The 13,580-nt window shown below is 48.0% G+C and overlaps 1 protein-coding gene across 1 annotated transcript in view; it reads left to right on the top strand.

Moving 5' to 3' along the window:
- The first annotated feature begins 483 nt into the window (after positions 1-483).
- Positions 484-13,580, top strand: part of OTUD7A (OTU deubiquitinase 7A) — a 370,674-nt gene continuing 357,577 nt past the window's right edge. The window contains exon 1 of the mRNA XM_023195666.2: positions 484-650. The gene's annotated coding sequence lies outside the window, so the exon portion shown is untranslated. The remainder of the gene's footprint in view (positions 651-13,580) is intronic.

Genomic DNA, 13,580 nt, shown 5'->3' with positions numbered 1-13,580 from the left:
GGACAGTCTGGGTGGGAGAAAGTTTGGGATGTTTAGGAAGGAACGGTGCGCCAGCCAGGGGTAAGAAACGAGATAGGTGGCCGCAGATGGCTCGAGTCAGCCAGCAGGAAAAGGCAGGCTGTTTAAGCAGCGTTTCTTGCAGTCCAGGCAGAGAGCGCAGAAGGGGGCACCCCGACGGGCAAGCGTGGGAGAGCCAGAACGGGCGCGCGGGCGCGGGCGCGAGGGCGCTGTGCGTCCTCCCGGGGCTCGCGGCCGCGAGCACGCGCTCTCCGTGCCCGGCGCCGGCGGTGCGGGGGCGGGGCACAGGGCGCGGCGCGCGCACGTTCGCGCGGGGCTGGGGCGGGGCGTGAACGCGACCGGTGACGTCGGGGGAGGGCGCGCGCCGGGAGGCTGCAGGCGGAGCCGGGAGGCGGGCGCTGCGCGCGGCCGCGGGCGGAGCGGAGGGGCGCGAGGGGCGGAGCGGAGCGCGGGAGGAGGCGGAGGAGGAGAGGCCACCGGGACCGCGAGCGGCAGCTGGGGAGGGGGCTGCGGAGCCCGAGCGCGAGCAAAACAGCTGATCTGGTTTTCCTTTAAAGCGAGAGAAAATGGAAGTCGGGTAGCAGCGACTGCGGCGCTGCGGGCTGGCGGAGCGGAGCGGCTCGGCGCGGCAGGTAAGACGGCGCTGGCCGCGGTGCTGCCGGCGGGCGCCGGGGCCGGGCCCGCGGACCGGGCAGGTGCGCTGTCCCGGCGCGGGGCCGGCACCGGCTCCTTCCTGAGCTCCGTGGCGAGGCAGGTGGGCGTTGAGGCCGGGCCACCGCGGGGCCGGGGCGCGGGGACGCGGGGGGCGCGGGCCCCGGCTGGGCTCGCCGGCGCGTCTGCATTGCGGGCTCCGCTCTGGACCCCGCGGGCTCTGGGGCCACGGGCTCCGGCCCGGCGTGGCGCGCCTCTCTCGGGCAGGGCGCGGCGCTCCGGCTGGGTCGGGGCTGCTGTCTCCGCTCAGCCCTTTGGCTGTCCGCACTGGAACGTGATGCCAGGCGTGGGGCGACCGGCCCCTCGGTCCGTGCGCGCGCGTCGGGGGTCCCGCGGCTCTGGCAGACTGCCGGGCAGGGCCCGGCCCCGAGCAGCGCGCGAGGCCGCTCGCCGGGCAGCGGAGCTGTGGCTGCGTGGGCCCCCGCGGCCCCGCGCACCGCCGTCCCGCTCGCTCTGCTGGGTCTCGCTGGACAGCAGGCAAACCATTAATGCAATTTGGCTGTGAACCCAGAGGCCTTCCCTAATATCTCCTCACTGGAGGGGAAAAAATTGCATCTGCGGTGCTTTAAGTGCTCCTTTAAATTTGGGAGATGTCAGTGATGTCATCATTAACTAAAACTTTCCTTCATTGGACACAACCGCTCAAGTGTACCCTCCTCCCGCCCGGTGAAGCTATTGCAGCCCTTTCAGAATCTCTGTAATGAAATGGATTTGCCTCTGCTCTGTAAACTCAGCTACCTCACACAAGTGCAAATGACTTTTATTTCTGTCTATTGACTGGAGAATGAATAGATTTAAGAGTAGCTGAAGGGAAACTTGTGAGACCCCGATCAGGGAATCCCTTCATCCACAGCACAAGGATCCAGGGGAAAGTCATGTATGACATGCACATGGTTACCCCCGGGTGATAGCTTGGTAAATGAAAGTGGGCTGTAAGAGGAACAATTTTTAAAAATATTATGGGGCGGATAATGTGTCCAGGAAAAGGTTGACAGCGGGACCTAAATCTTTACAGGTCTTAATTGCTTCAGGAAAATCTGCAGGTGTCCTTCTTCACCGTCGTCCTCCTCCAGGGTGTGCCCGGGAGAAGCCTGCCCTGGGCAAAGGCGGAGAGGCAGGTTCACTAGGGTCCTCTCAGCAGCTGTGTGTCCCACCACCTTCAAAGGCCTCTTCAAGAGCCAAAGAGGGTTCAGGAGAACAGAGGTAGATCTGAACGGCACTCTCAGGTCTGGATAAACATGCCCCGCTAAATGGGATCAACACTTCGTTATTTTATTGTGCGTATGCCATTAGTACCAATTCTTATGGGAACAAAACTAAGCAAGTTCCCAAGACAATCTGAGTATCTACTTAAGCCTATCATATCGAAAGGATATCCAATAAGGGACAAACGTATTGACATTTTCATATTTAATAATTAATGACAACTCCCAATTGGTTAAAATAAGTATGCCTTAAATTATTACTGTGATTGTATTGGGTGTGTAAGGAATTTAATAGCATATGTCACGCAAATAGTTGGAACCTGGTTAGAACTTCGATCTTTTGAACCCTGTATTGGTGTGAAAAGAATGGGAGAACAGCGGTTACTTAGGCCTTCAGTGTTCAGGGTGATAATGGGTGGAAATCACCGCTTTACAAAGTATTGCCACATGCAGGTCTCACTTGGGCCTGGATCACAGGTGGCAGGTGTTCCCTTAGAAAGTAACTCCTGAGGCCCCCAGGCTTGGTGGAGAAGGAGAGGGGACGCCTTTCTCTGAGCAAGTGTGTGTAATTCTTGGCCTCTGATCTCCTGATGATGCCCCATTTATTCCCAGTGGTGTGCCTCAGTGAGATGAGAAACTGGCTCCAAATGAGCTGCTTTTGGATGATGCTGTTCCCGCTGTCTGTAGTTGCTTTAGAGCTCAACTCTTGACTTGTGGCAGAGATTCTTCTTTACAACATGTCCTCAGTAGTATGAAAATTGGTTTTTAAGGGTCTGGATTGCAAACTGTGAAAATGGAGTCTGTGAAACCAATCTGGCCCCGTATCTGTCTTTTTGTTTTTCACCTGTAGACTCGTGAAAATATTCACCACGTTTATGGTTTAACTCACTGTAGTACTTGTAAAACTTCAAATGCAAGTGTTTCCACTAAACCTTTAGGTATGGGTCACTTATTTCCCTAAAACATTTTAAAACCTCCGCTTTAAAGCCTCTTCATCCCCCCTTGTATGTTTAGAGTGCTTAAACTTGGGAGCTGTCAGTGATCTCCCAAAAGAGATCACTGTCACATCTTCCGTTTCTAAGAAGTCAAAATTGCCCTGATTTTCTTTCTGTTCCCTCTGGAATCTTAAGGTCATTTATTCATGCCTTAGGCCCACAGAAGAAAGGTTGAATCAGCTCTTGTGGGCCAGCAGGGGGCGTGCTAAACGCGGCTTGGCAGGCGTGTGTCAGAGCCACCTTGGGAGTGGGTCGCCAAGTTGAGGTGGGTGCGTGCGTGCGCGCTGGTGTGGTCCGCCCCCGGTTTCCCCCGCTCCTCCCGCTCCACTCCCATATGCCTGTCTCTCAAGAGATGGAAACTTAAGAAAGGATTGGGGGCACATACTTGAATGACCACAGGTTGTGGAGTCTGGAATGTAGGCCTTCCTAGCAGAGAAATTGCTTGAGTGGCTCCATGTCTTTGGAAGGTGGTTCTTAGCACACTTTGAGCCTCCCGACTGAGTGCTTTGTCAGACTGCGGAAGTGAGAGTGTTAGTTTGGAGAGGAGAAAGTTGACTTCAGTGAACTGCAGGCTGGTGTCCTGGTCAGGGCGTGAATGTGCCAGCCAGGGCAACGCGCGGAAATCCTCTCCTGCACACCCTTGAGGTTTGCTCCTGGCTTTGACTCCCGATTGACTTAAGCCCTGGGACTTTGTGTGCTGGTACTTCCTAGAGGGGCCTATTTGACCCCTTGCCCTGGATTATAGGTGGCAGGTGTCCACTTAGGAAGTAACTCCTGTGGCCCCCCAGCCTGGTGGAGGAGGGAAGGGGCTCGCTGCTCTGAGCAAGCTGTGTGTAAGTCATGGCCTCTGACCTCCTGGTGGTGCCATATTTATTTCCATGATGTGCCTAAATGAGATGAGAAGGGCTTTTGGCCTTAAAATTTCTCTGATGAAAAACATTTCATTACTGTGCTTTTATTTTTCCCTAGAAAATGAAAACAAGAAAAAAAAAAAAAAAGGCAACTATGCTTTTTCACTTAAAATATGCTTAATCTGATTTTAAGTGTGTGCCAGGTTATTCAACCACATGTTCCCTGGGAGGCTTTTCCTCTCAGCGATTGAGCTCAGAGAGGCCACCTTGTGCTCCAGGGCCATCTTGGTGAGTTGGGATTGGTGTTTCCCATGCTTAGATGGTCATTGCAGCATCTGCGTGTGTCACTGAAGACCAAAGACTCCTCTCTTCTCCTGAGGTTCTCATGGAGCCCCCATGCAAAAGGGAACATTTTAAAAGGAAATAAGTTTCATAGATGCCCTGCTAGAGAACTAGCCCAGTGCTATGACTGGGCATTTCTTTATGCTTTTCATTCCATTGAAATTGCGTGGAAAACTGAACTATTGATTTCAAGGGGGCAAATGGGAATAACATGTTTTTCAGCTTTAGTGAACCAGGCTTTTCACCTTACTGTAAATGGTTAAAGGGGAAGTGCCACTAGATGTAAAACAGGTGATGCCAAATCCCTTTAGAAGCTGTTCATTCTTGAGGACAAAATGGGAATAAAATATGCTGGTTCTTTTCTGTAACGTATTTAATGTGAAACTATTTTACCCTTGAACCTTGGAAAAAGAATTTTATTTGCCCATTGGTAGACTGCCGTGTCTCCCAAAAAGTCTGTGTGTGAGACCAAGAATAAGATGGCCTTAACACAGATGCCACAAGGGGCGGACCGCCTTCGTCACACTTTTGGAATGGCGTTCTTCATCATTCATAGTAACAGACGGGAGAAGTGGGTTAAAAATAAGTCTTTAAAAAGCTGAAATGGAGAGAAGGGCCGGACGCTGCCTTATTACTTGCCTGTGTTGTGGAGGCGTGTTTAGCTGGCTGGTTTGCACACAGCATTTCTGGACCAGGAAGTGGGGGAGTATAGACTAGGATTGGGAGGGAGTGGGCCATGCAGCAGCCACAGCTGGCCAAGGCCTGGCCCGTCATGCTGTAGGCTCCTCGTGGCAAAGGGAAAGAGCCTCCCATGCATCTAAAGCCTTACTTGGTAAAATTGTGTGATTCCACAAAACCCCAGTCCTTGCTATTACCGATTTCTGCTCTACAGCATTTCACATTCTGAGAAGTCAAATACACATTAATGCTAATACAGGTTTTAAATACATCTGTCTTAGTTAAGTAGGTAAGTCTAAAGTAAACTTATTTTGTAGGATTGAAGGATTTTGAGTTTCTCCTTCCAAGGAAATATTTTCTATTTGAGCATAGTTTGTTCTTAACCTAGTTTTCCTTATAAATATAATGGAAATTTGATGTCTGAATGAATATACATGAGTAAGATGCAGTATTGACTTTTATGAAATATAAAATTAGACCTTTGAAATTCATTTCCTTGTCTGTTCAGCATTTCATTTGTTTTATTAGATTACTGTGAAGTTTCACATGGTGCTGGGGATTGGTGTGAACAGACCATACACCCATCCCTCTGTGAGATTAGATTAAGTTTCTCAGTTACTGAGACAAAGGTTTAGGAGCTCACTCAAGAGGAGGTGGCTGCCTGGAGTGAGAGCAGACGTCTGTCTGTGGTGCAGATGGGTTGAACCTTGCTACCTCTGAGAAGACCCCAGTTTTCCTGCCCGCAGGGCTAACACACCCATCTTCAAATAATTTACCCAAATAATATCTGCGCTCACATTTTAGGAACCTTCTGTGAATTAAGTTCTCTGAGTTTTTACAGTAAGCTCAGGGCTAGCCTGTCATGTCTTTGTTGCAGAAGAGATCACAAAATGCACGGTGTCCTGGGACTCAGCATGTCCTCCTCCCCCAGATCACCTTACATCATCCCTGAAGTCCATGCAATACCCTTTTATCTTGGGGGTCTAAAACCCATACCTTGATTACAGCCCATTTTCTCAGAATTCCTCTAATGATGATTTGAGGTTTCAAGACAACCTATGCTATTGTAGTGTGGGCAACACATTTGCATGTATAATTTTTCATGCCTTTTACAAAAATTGTTTGACATCCAAGAGGTACATAGTTAACTTTTTCTTTTTAAAATGTATGAATTGGAGCATTTGTTTTGACTGTCTTTTAGATAATATACCATCTCTTGAGAGAATCATCACTGAACAGTAAAAATAAATGAGACATGCTTCCAGTTCACTTGAATTTGATGACCGGTTGTGTGACCTTGGGCACAGCCCCAGATGGGGCCACAAGGGCAGAATATCTCTTGGGCCATCCTGTAGGCTTTAGGGTAGAACAGATGAGTGAGTGTATACCATGGGTTTTTAAGTTCTAGATTGATAACTTGTTCAGTAAAAGGAATTGGAGACAGTATTTGTCTCACTTCCCATTAGCCCAGTTTCTATTCTTTGATAGTTGATGTAGTTATAGTTTGCACTTGTAACTAAGGCATTGCTTAGATGAACTTGCTTTGACTTGTGTGTGTGTGTGTGTGTGTGTGTGTGTGTAGGAAGAAGGAGGCGTGGGTAATAAGAATGGAGGGGCTTCTATGGCTTGGGGATTCTTGGAGTTACAAGTCATTAGCCATGATATGATTTGGCTGTATTCCCACCCAAATCTCAACTTGAATTGTGTCTCCCAGAATTCCCATGTGTTGTGGGAGGGACCCAGAGGGAGGTAATTGAATCATGGGGCTGGTCTTTCTCATGCTAGTCTCATGATAGTGAATAAGTCTCACAAGATCTGATGCATTTATCAGGGGTTTCCGCTTTTGCTTCCTCTTCATTTTCCTCTTGCTGTCACCATGCAAGAAGTGCCTTTCGTTCCCCGCCATAATTCTAAGGTCTTCCCAGCCATGTGGAACTGTAAGTCCACTTAAACCTCTTTTTGTTCCCAGTTTCAGGTATGTCTTTATCAGCAGGGTGAAAACAAACTAATACAGTAAATTGGTACCACTAGAGTGGGGTGTTGCTGAAAAGATACCCAAAAAAATGTGGGAGTGACTTTGGAACTGGGTAACAGCCAGAGGTTAGAACGGTTTGGAGGGGTCAGAAGAAGACAGGAAAATGTGGGAAAGTTTGGAATCTCCTAGAGACTTGTTGAATGGCTTTGACAAAAATGCTGATAGCAATGTGGACAGTAAGGTCCAGGCTGAGGTGGTCTCAGATAGAGATGAAGAACTTCTTGGGAACTGGAGCAAAGGTGACTCTCGTTATGTTTTAGCAAAGAGACTGGTGGTGTTTTGCCTCTGCCCTAGAGATTTTTGGAACTTTGAACTTGAGAGAGATGATTTAGGGTATCTGGCAGAAGAAACTTCTAAGCACCAAAACATTCAAAGGGTGACTTAGATGCTGTTAAAAGCATTTCATTTTAAAAGGGAAAGAGAGCATAAAAGTGTGGAAAATTTGTAGCCTAACAATGCAGTAGAAAAGAGAACTCCATTTTTTGATGAGAAATTTAATCCAGCTTCAGAAATTTGCATAAGTTGCAAGGATCCTAATGTTAAACACCAATACCATGGGGAAAATGTCTCCAGTCTACATCGGAGACCTTCATGACAGCCCCTCTGGAGAACAGGTCTGGAGGCCCAGGAGGAAAAAGTGGTTTCATAGACGGGGCTCAGGGTGTCCAAGCTGCACAGCCTAGGGACTTGGTACCCTGCATCCCAGCTGCTCCACATGTGGCCAAAAGGGACCAACATAGAGCTCAGGCTGTGGCTTCAGAGGGTGGAAGTCCCAAGCCTTGGCAGCTTCCAGGTGCTGTTGAGCCTGTGGGTACACAGAAGTCAAGAATTAAGTTTTGGGAACCACCACCTAGATTTCAGAAGATGTATGGAAATGCCTGGATGCCCAGGTAAAAGTTTGCTGCAGGGGTGGGGCCTTCATGGAGAACCTCTGTTATGGCAGTGCAGAAGGGAAATATGGGGTCAGAGCCCCCACACAGAGTCCCTACTGGGGCACTGCCTAGTGGAGCTATGAGAAGAGGGCCACTGTCTTCCAGACCCCAGAATGGTAGATCCACCAACAGTTTGCACCATGCACCTGGAAAAGCCACAGACACTCAACACCAACCCCTGAAAGCAGCCAGGAGGGAAGCTGTACCCTGCAAAGCCACAGGGGTGGAGCTGCCCAAGACCATGGCCATCCATCTCTATCATCAGCCTGACCTGGATGTGAGACCTGGAGTCAAAGGAGATCATTTTGGAGCTTTAAGATTTGACTGCCCTGCTGGATTTTGTACTTGCTTGGGCCCTGTAACCCCTTTGTTTTGGCCAATTTCTCCCGTTTGGAATGGCTGTATTACCCAATACCTGTACCCCCCATTGTGTCTAGAAAGTAACTAGCTGGCTTTTGATTTTACAGGCGCATAGGCAGAAGGGAATTTTCTTTGTCTCAGATGAGACTTTGGACTGTGGATTTTTAAGTTAATTCTGAAATGAGTTAAAACTTTCGGGGACTGTTGGGAAGGCACAGTTGGTTTTGAAATGTGAAGACATGAAATTTGGAGGGGACCGGGGCATATTGATATAGTTTGTCTGTGTTCTCACCCAAATCTCAACTTGAATTTTGTCTCCCAGAATTCTCACATGTTGTGGGAGGGACCTAGGGGGAGGTAATTAAATCATGGGGGCTGGTCTTTCCTGTGCTAGTCTTGTGATAATGAGTAAGTCTCGTGAGATCTGATGGGTTAATCAGGGGTTTCCGCCTTTGCTTGTTCTTTATTTTTCTCTTGCCACCGCCATGTAAGAAGCCTTTCACCTCCCACCATGATTCTGAGGCCTACCCAGCCATGTGGAACTGTAAGTGCAATTAAACCTCATTTTCGTCCCAGTTTCAGATATGTCTTTATCAGTCGTGTGAAAATGAGCTAATACAAGCCAGCTCTGTTAAGCAATGCTAAGTGAAGTTCCTCTCAATCAGAGTAGATAGTGAGCTCCCCGGGAAGCCGGTTATGTCTCCTGTACCTCAGGTGCTGCTGTGTATGACAATAGCAGGCATGCAAGGGCTAATTGGGCAGGATCGTTGCAGAACATACTTCCTTATCCTTGGGGATGATGAAAGATTAGTCCTTTACATGAAAAACTAGGGGATGGGGGAGAGGAAAAAGAATAACATTCCAAAGGTAGAGTCCCGTGAGTAGATTTCAGGGAGGATAGGGGGCAGTGACTGTGACCTGAGGTCCTGCCAGAGAGGGTGGTCTTGGCATTTTCCCCTGGGGGAGGCATGACCCCAGGCTAGGGTTGGCACTGTCACCCCCACCCTAAGTACATTCCCTTGCAGAGCCTAGAGCTGCTGCCAGAGCATGTCCTTGGCTCTGAGACCACCGGCCTTTTTTTGCCATTGGTGTTGACTGCCATGGTGAAGGACACAGGGGTCTCTGCCATCTGTGGGATGACATGGGCCCCCAAGGAAGGACGTGGGTCCTTTGCAAGTGCAGCATTAGATTATTAGATTGAGTGAAAACTCTCTGGTTGTCTGTTTAACTTGGCATTGTGGGTCTGCAGCTATTGAGTAGGCACATTGAAAGGCTGCACTTAACCCCTTGGAAACATGTCCTAGAATTGCAAGGATGGCTTGCAGTTCACCCCCAAATCTCTTGATTATTCTCTCTACCTTGTCTGAGGTGTTGAATGTGAACTCAGCCCTTGGGTCCACATGGTTATAAGTGCCCACTGACTCTGGGTTCTCAGACACGGCACATGCAGCCAGTTGGGATGTCCTCCAGGGTCCTCTGCCTGTACTGGAAGAGGTAGACAAGGTTTCTCCTACCAAAACTGACTTATTCCATTTACAATCTGGCAAGCAGTATGTTCAGAAATGCATCATCAGAAAAGGTGCTTCAGGGGCCTAGATGAGGAGTGGATACAGGTGAGCCAGCCCACTGCTTAGCATGTATGGTTTATTAGAAGATCGGTGTGTGGTTGCATTCACATTAGACTCCTTCCATGCCCATTGACTAGTGACTAGAGAACCTGGTCCAGGCTGGGGAAAGAGAGTACCCCCAGCCTAGAGGAGGACTCCTTCTGGCTTAGATCCTCACTCGGGGGATATTCTCTAGGTCCTAACCAAACCTGTGAAATGAAGAACCATAGCTGCCTACTCTGATATCCCTTTCAACTCCATGATTCTGTACAAAATTAATTCCCTGGGTCTCCCAAAGTGCTGACTGATCAAGGGGAAGGGAAGCCCTGCTCAATGCTGTGAGGGAACAGGTAGAGGGAACAGGTAGGAAAAATTAGGTGTCTTTTAAAAATATTTATCTCTGGCCGGGTGCGGTGGCTCACGCCTGTAATCCCAGCACTTTGGGAGGCCGAGGCAGGCAGATCATGAGGTCAGGAGATCGAGACCATCCTGCCTAACATGGTGAAACCCCATCTCTATTAAAAATTAAAAGAAAAAGTAGCTGGGCGTGGTGGTGGGTGCCTGTAGTCCCAGCTACTTGGGAGGCTGAGGCAGGAGAATGGCGTGAAACCAGGAGGCGGAGCTTGCAGTGAGCCTAGATGGCGCCACTGCACTCCAGCCTGGGTGACAGAGTGAGAGAGTCCGTAAAAAAAAAAAAAAAAAAAAAAATATATATATATATATATATTTATCTCCACTTCTGGGGTGGAGGAGAATACTGAGCATTTGAATAAGTATTTATAATTAGAAATGAGTTGTGTAGACATTGTTCCTCCCTCTGACTCTTAAGCCCTTGAGGAGAAGCTCATGCATTATTTCTCGTTGCATCTCTGAGGCACCTTGTTCAGAACAGTCTCTCCATTCATGTTTGTTAAATGCATTTAATAGCCCTATGGGAATTAAAATTAGAAATTTAATTACTCTTCCTCGAATTGCTTAGCTCCCATGAGTTCAGAAGCGTTGCAGTTGGGAAAGTTGCTTATATAAAATTTGAAACATTTCATACTTAAGCTTGCAGTTCAGTGACATGCAAAATTGTGTTTACTTGGGTTGCAAATAAACAAAAACCAGATAATTTACTGATTAGTTGTAATGGGACTTGCTTGTCGTACAGCAGAGTGAGAGTTCAAAGAAGAATTATGGTTTCAGATTTCCCGTTCCATAGATTTTTAAGAATGAAATAAATTAGTTGTACTACCTTGAAAATGTTAGTGATAGAAAAGAGAAAATGGCAGGTCACATGAATTTGTCATGTTTGAAACAATCCTTACGGAAAAAAGAAAATTCATAATGGAAGAAAAGACGTGATCGATTAAGATGATTGATTACATTAACTTCATATATTAAAAAACGGTGGCAAATCCTAAACCTCAAATTCTCTTAATATCTCCCCCAGAAAGGAAGATACCACTGCCAGGCTTGTGTCACTGCTGGGTACATGCTCAGAGCTGTGGCTGTCCTGGCTCTCTGAAGGGCCCAGGCCAGGGATCCTCCACTTCCCACTGAAGTAACGTGGGTACTTTACAAATCTTAGTGTCTGGGCACTTCCCCAAGAGGTTCTGATATCAGCAACCGAGCCACAGCCTTGGAACCCTCTGGGACTTTTATAAAAGCCCTTATTGATTCTGGGTTTGAGAACCACTAGCTTCAAGGAAGTTCTTGTAACTTTAGAAATGCAGGGAGACAGGTCCAGGACAAACAGGCAGGACCATGAGTTCCTCTTCTCTTCTTCTATATTATCCCACAAGGGGGAAAGAAAGTTGGTTTCCTTAAAGCAGAAAATTGAAAGACATCTGCAAGATGAACTGGTAGAATGTTTACTATTTGATCAAATGATGGTTTTATATCACCTAACTGAATATATAGCTGGCTTACAAATGTTTATGTTCACAAGATCTGTTGTATAACATGGTGGCTAAATTAATAACAATGTATTATAGACTTGACAATTGCTAAGAGTAGAGTTTAAGTGTTTTTACCATAAAAAGTAATAAGAATGTGAGGTAATGCATACATTAATTAGCTCTATTTAGCCCTTCCATGTACAACATGATGTGTTGTACACCAAAATATAAACAACAAAAACACACAGTTTTGTCAAGTCAACAAATAAAACAACAACAACAACAAAATAGTTTTGTTATGAAAACAAACAATGGTAAGATGTACAGCCATGCAGAGGGAAATCAAACAGTTTGCCAGGTTTGTTAACTTGTGTACAGTACATCATCAAGTCTTGACCGTTTTATAGTGCTTTGCAGTTTGCAGAATACTTTTGTGTAGATTATCTAATTTGATCTTCCCAGTAACTCTGTTGTCAGAAGGGAATTTGTTCCCATTCTACTGGTGAGGAGACTGAGGATGGCAGTCTGTGGTCTTCCACGGTGGTCAGAGTGACCGGCACACTTGGGATGGCCCTGTCTTCAGGCCCCATGTGACTGCCCCTCACCTGGTGATGGCTGATCTGGTGGACTCCACCACTGCCTCCCTGACATTTTAGTGACGTCTGTGGGAGACTGAAACGAAGACATTCATGTGAGGCTGACTCTGCCCGAGGCTAGCACAGCAGCCAGCCCAGTGAATGGTGGGGCTGGCTGGATTGGTGGTGTGCACTGGGATGGGGATGTGAGCCAAGACAGGGAACCTGGCCGTTGTTCTTGTTGTGTTTGCCTCATTCTCCTGTGTCTCTAGCCTTGCCGTCTTTTGTGGCAGCAGCATCTGTATAGCATTATCCATCCGTGCGAGCAAATACCTGCTTTCCCTCCTTAATAGTGTTTTCCTTGGACGAGTCTTTGTGCCCTTAACTATTCCCGCTGCCCTGTCCTGCAAAGTTGGGTCACATCCCACTGTACCTGGACATTTGGCAAATGCACATGGCTGAGCTGCTGCCTCTTCCTCTGGTCTCTATTTTCTCTGTCTAGGGTTTCCCCTTTGTAGAGGGGTCTTTGAACGAAGGCTTCATGCTAGCCACGCTGCACAGCAAGAGGCGTTGGACCTCGGGGCGAAGGCATTCAGGCCTCCCTCAACATCTTGACTATGACTACTCTGGTCCGTGGGTGTGGTCCACCTCAGTCTCCTTGCCACCCTAGCCCTCCGGCTACCTGCCACACCTGTCTTATGGGCTCTCTCCTTGCTCCAGGAGGTCCTCAGTGGGCTGCTGGGGACTTTTGACCTCACCTTTCTGCCCCTGAGCAATACTCCTTATCACCTGCGCCCTTGTTATTTTATCTTGGCGGGAGAATAAGGTCTGCCCTTTCCGGGAAGACAACAGTGCCACAGCACAGTGATATACAAACTTTTGTCCCCAAGATGTTGAGTGAGAAACCATGCTTTCTGCATAAAGTACTACCGGGAGTTTTTTATTTTAAGTAATTCACCTTCCCTTGTTGATTTTCTTTTTCCCTTTCAATGTTCTTTCTCTTGCAAAAGTTGCCCAAGAAGGAACTAAACTACTGCACGTATTATAATAAGGAGAGGGCGCATGGTTCAGTGCTGCAGTCTCAGCAGAAAAACCCTTTTTCAGAATTGAAAGTCCAAAGTAGACATTGCTAAGAAAAAGTGAGCAATCAAGTGGCAATACCTTTCATGGTCCAGGATATGCCCAGGACAGCAGAGCGAGGGAAAGCCAAGTGTTGAAGGACGTGGGGGCAGTCTGGAGTCACATGTAGTCTCTGCCCTGGAGCATGTGCTGTGTATGTCACACTCTTCCTAACACCGAGGGGCCCTGCGCAGCCCGCGCCGACTGCCCAGTGGCTTGCATTTGCTCTATCTGTACACTCCCCCTGGGTCCCAGGCTTCTCCCAGGAC

The sequence above is a fragment of the Piliocolobus tephrosceles genome, chromosome 6, assembly GCF_002776525.5.
Source record: "Piliocolobus tephrosceles isolate RC106 chromosome 6, ASM277652v3, whole genome shotgun sequence".
Classification (NCBI taxonomy): domain Eukaryota; kingdom Metazoa; phylum Chordata; class Mammalia; order Primates; family Cercopithecidae; genus Piliocolobus; species Piliocolobus tephrosceles.
Note: the sequence above shows the minus strand (reverse complement) of the source record. Positions and strands in the feature narration are given on the sequence as shown.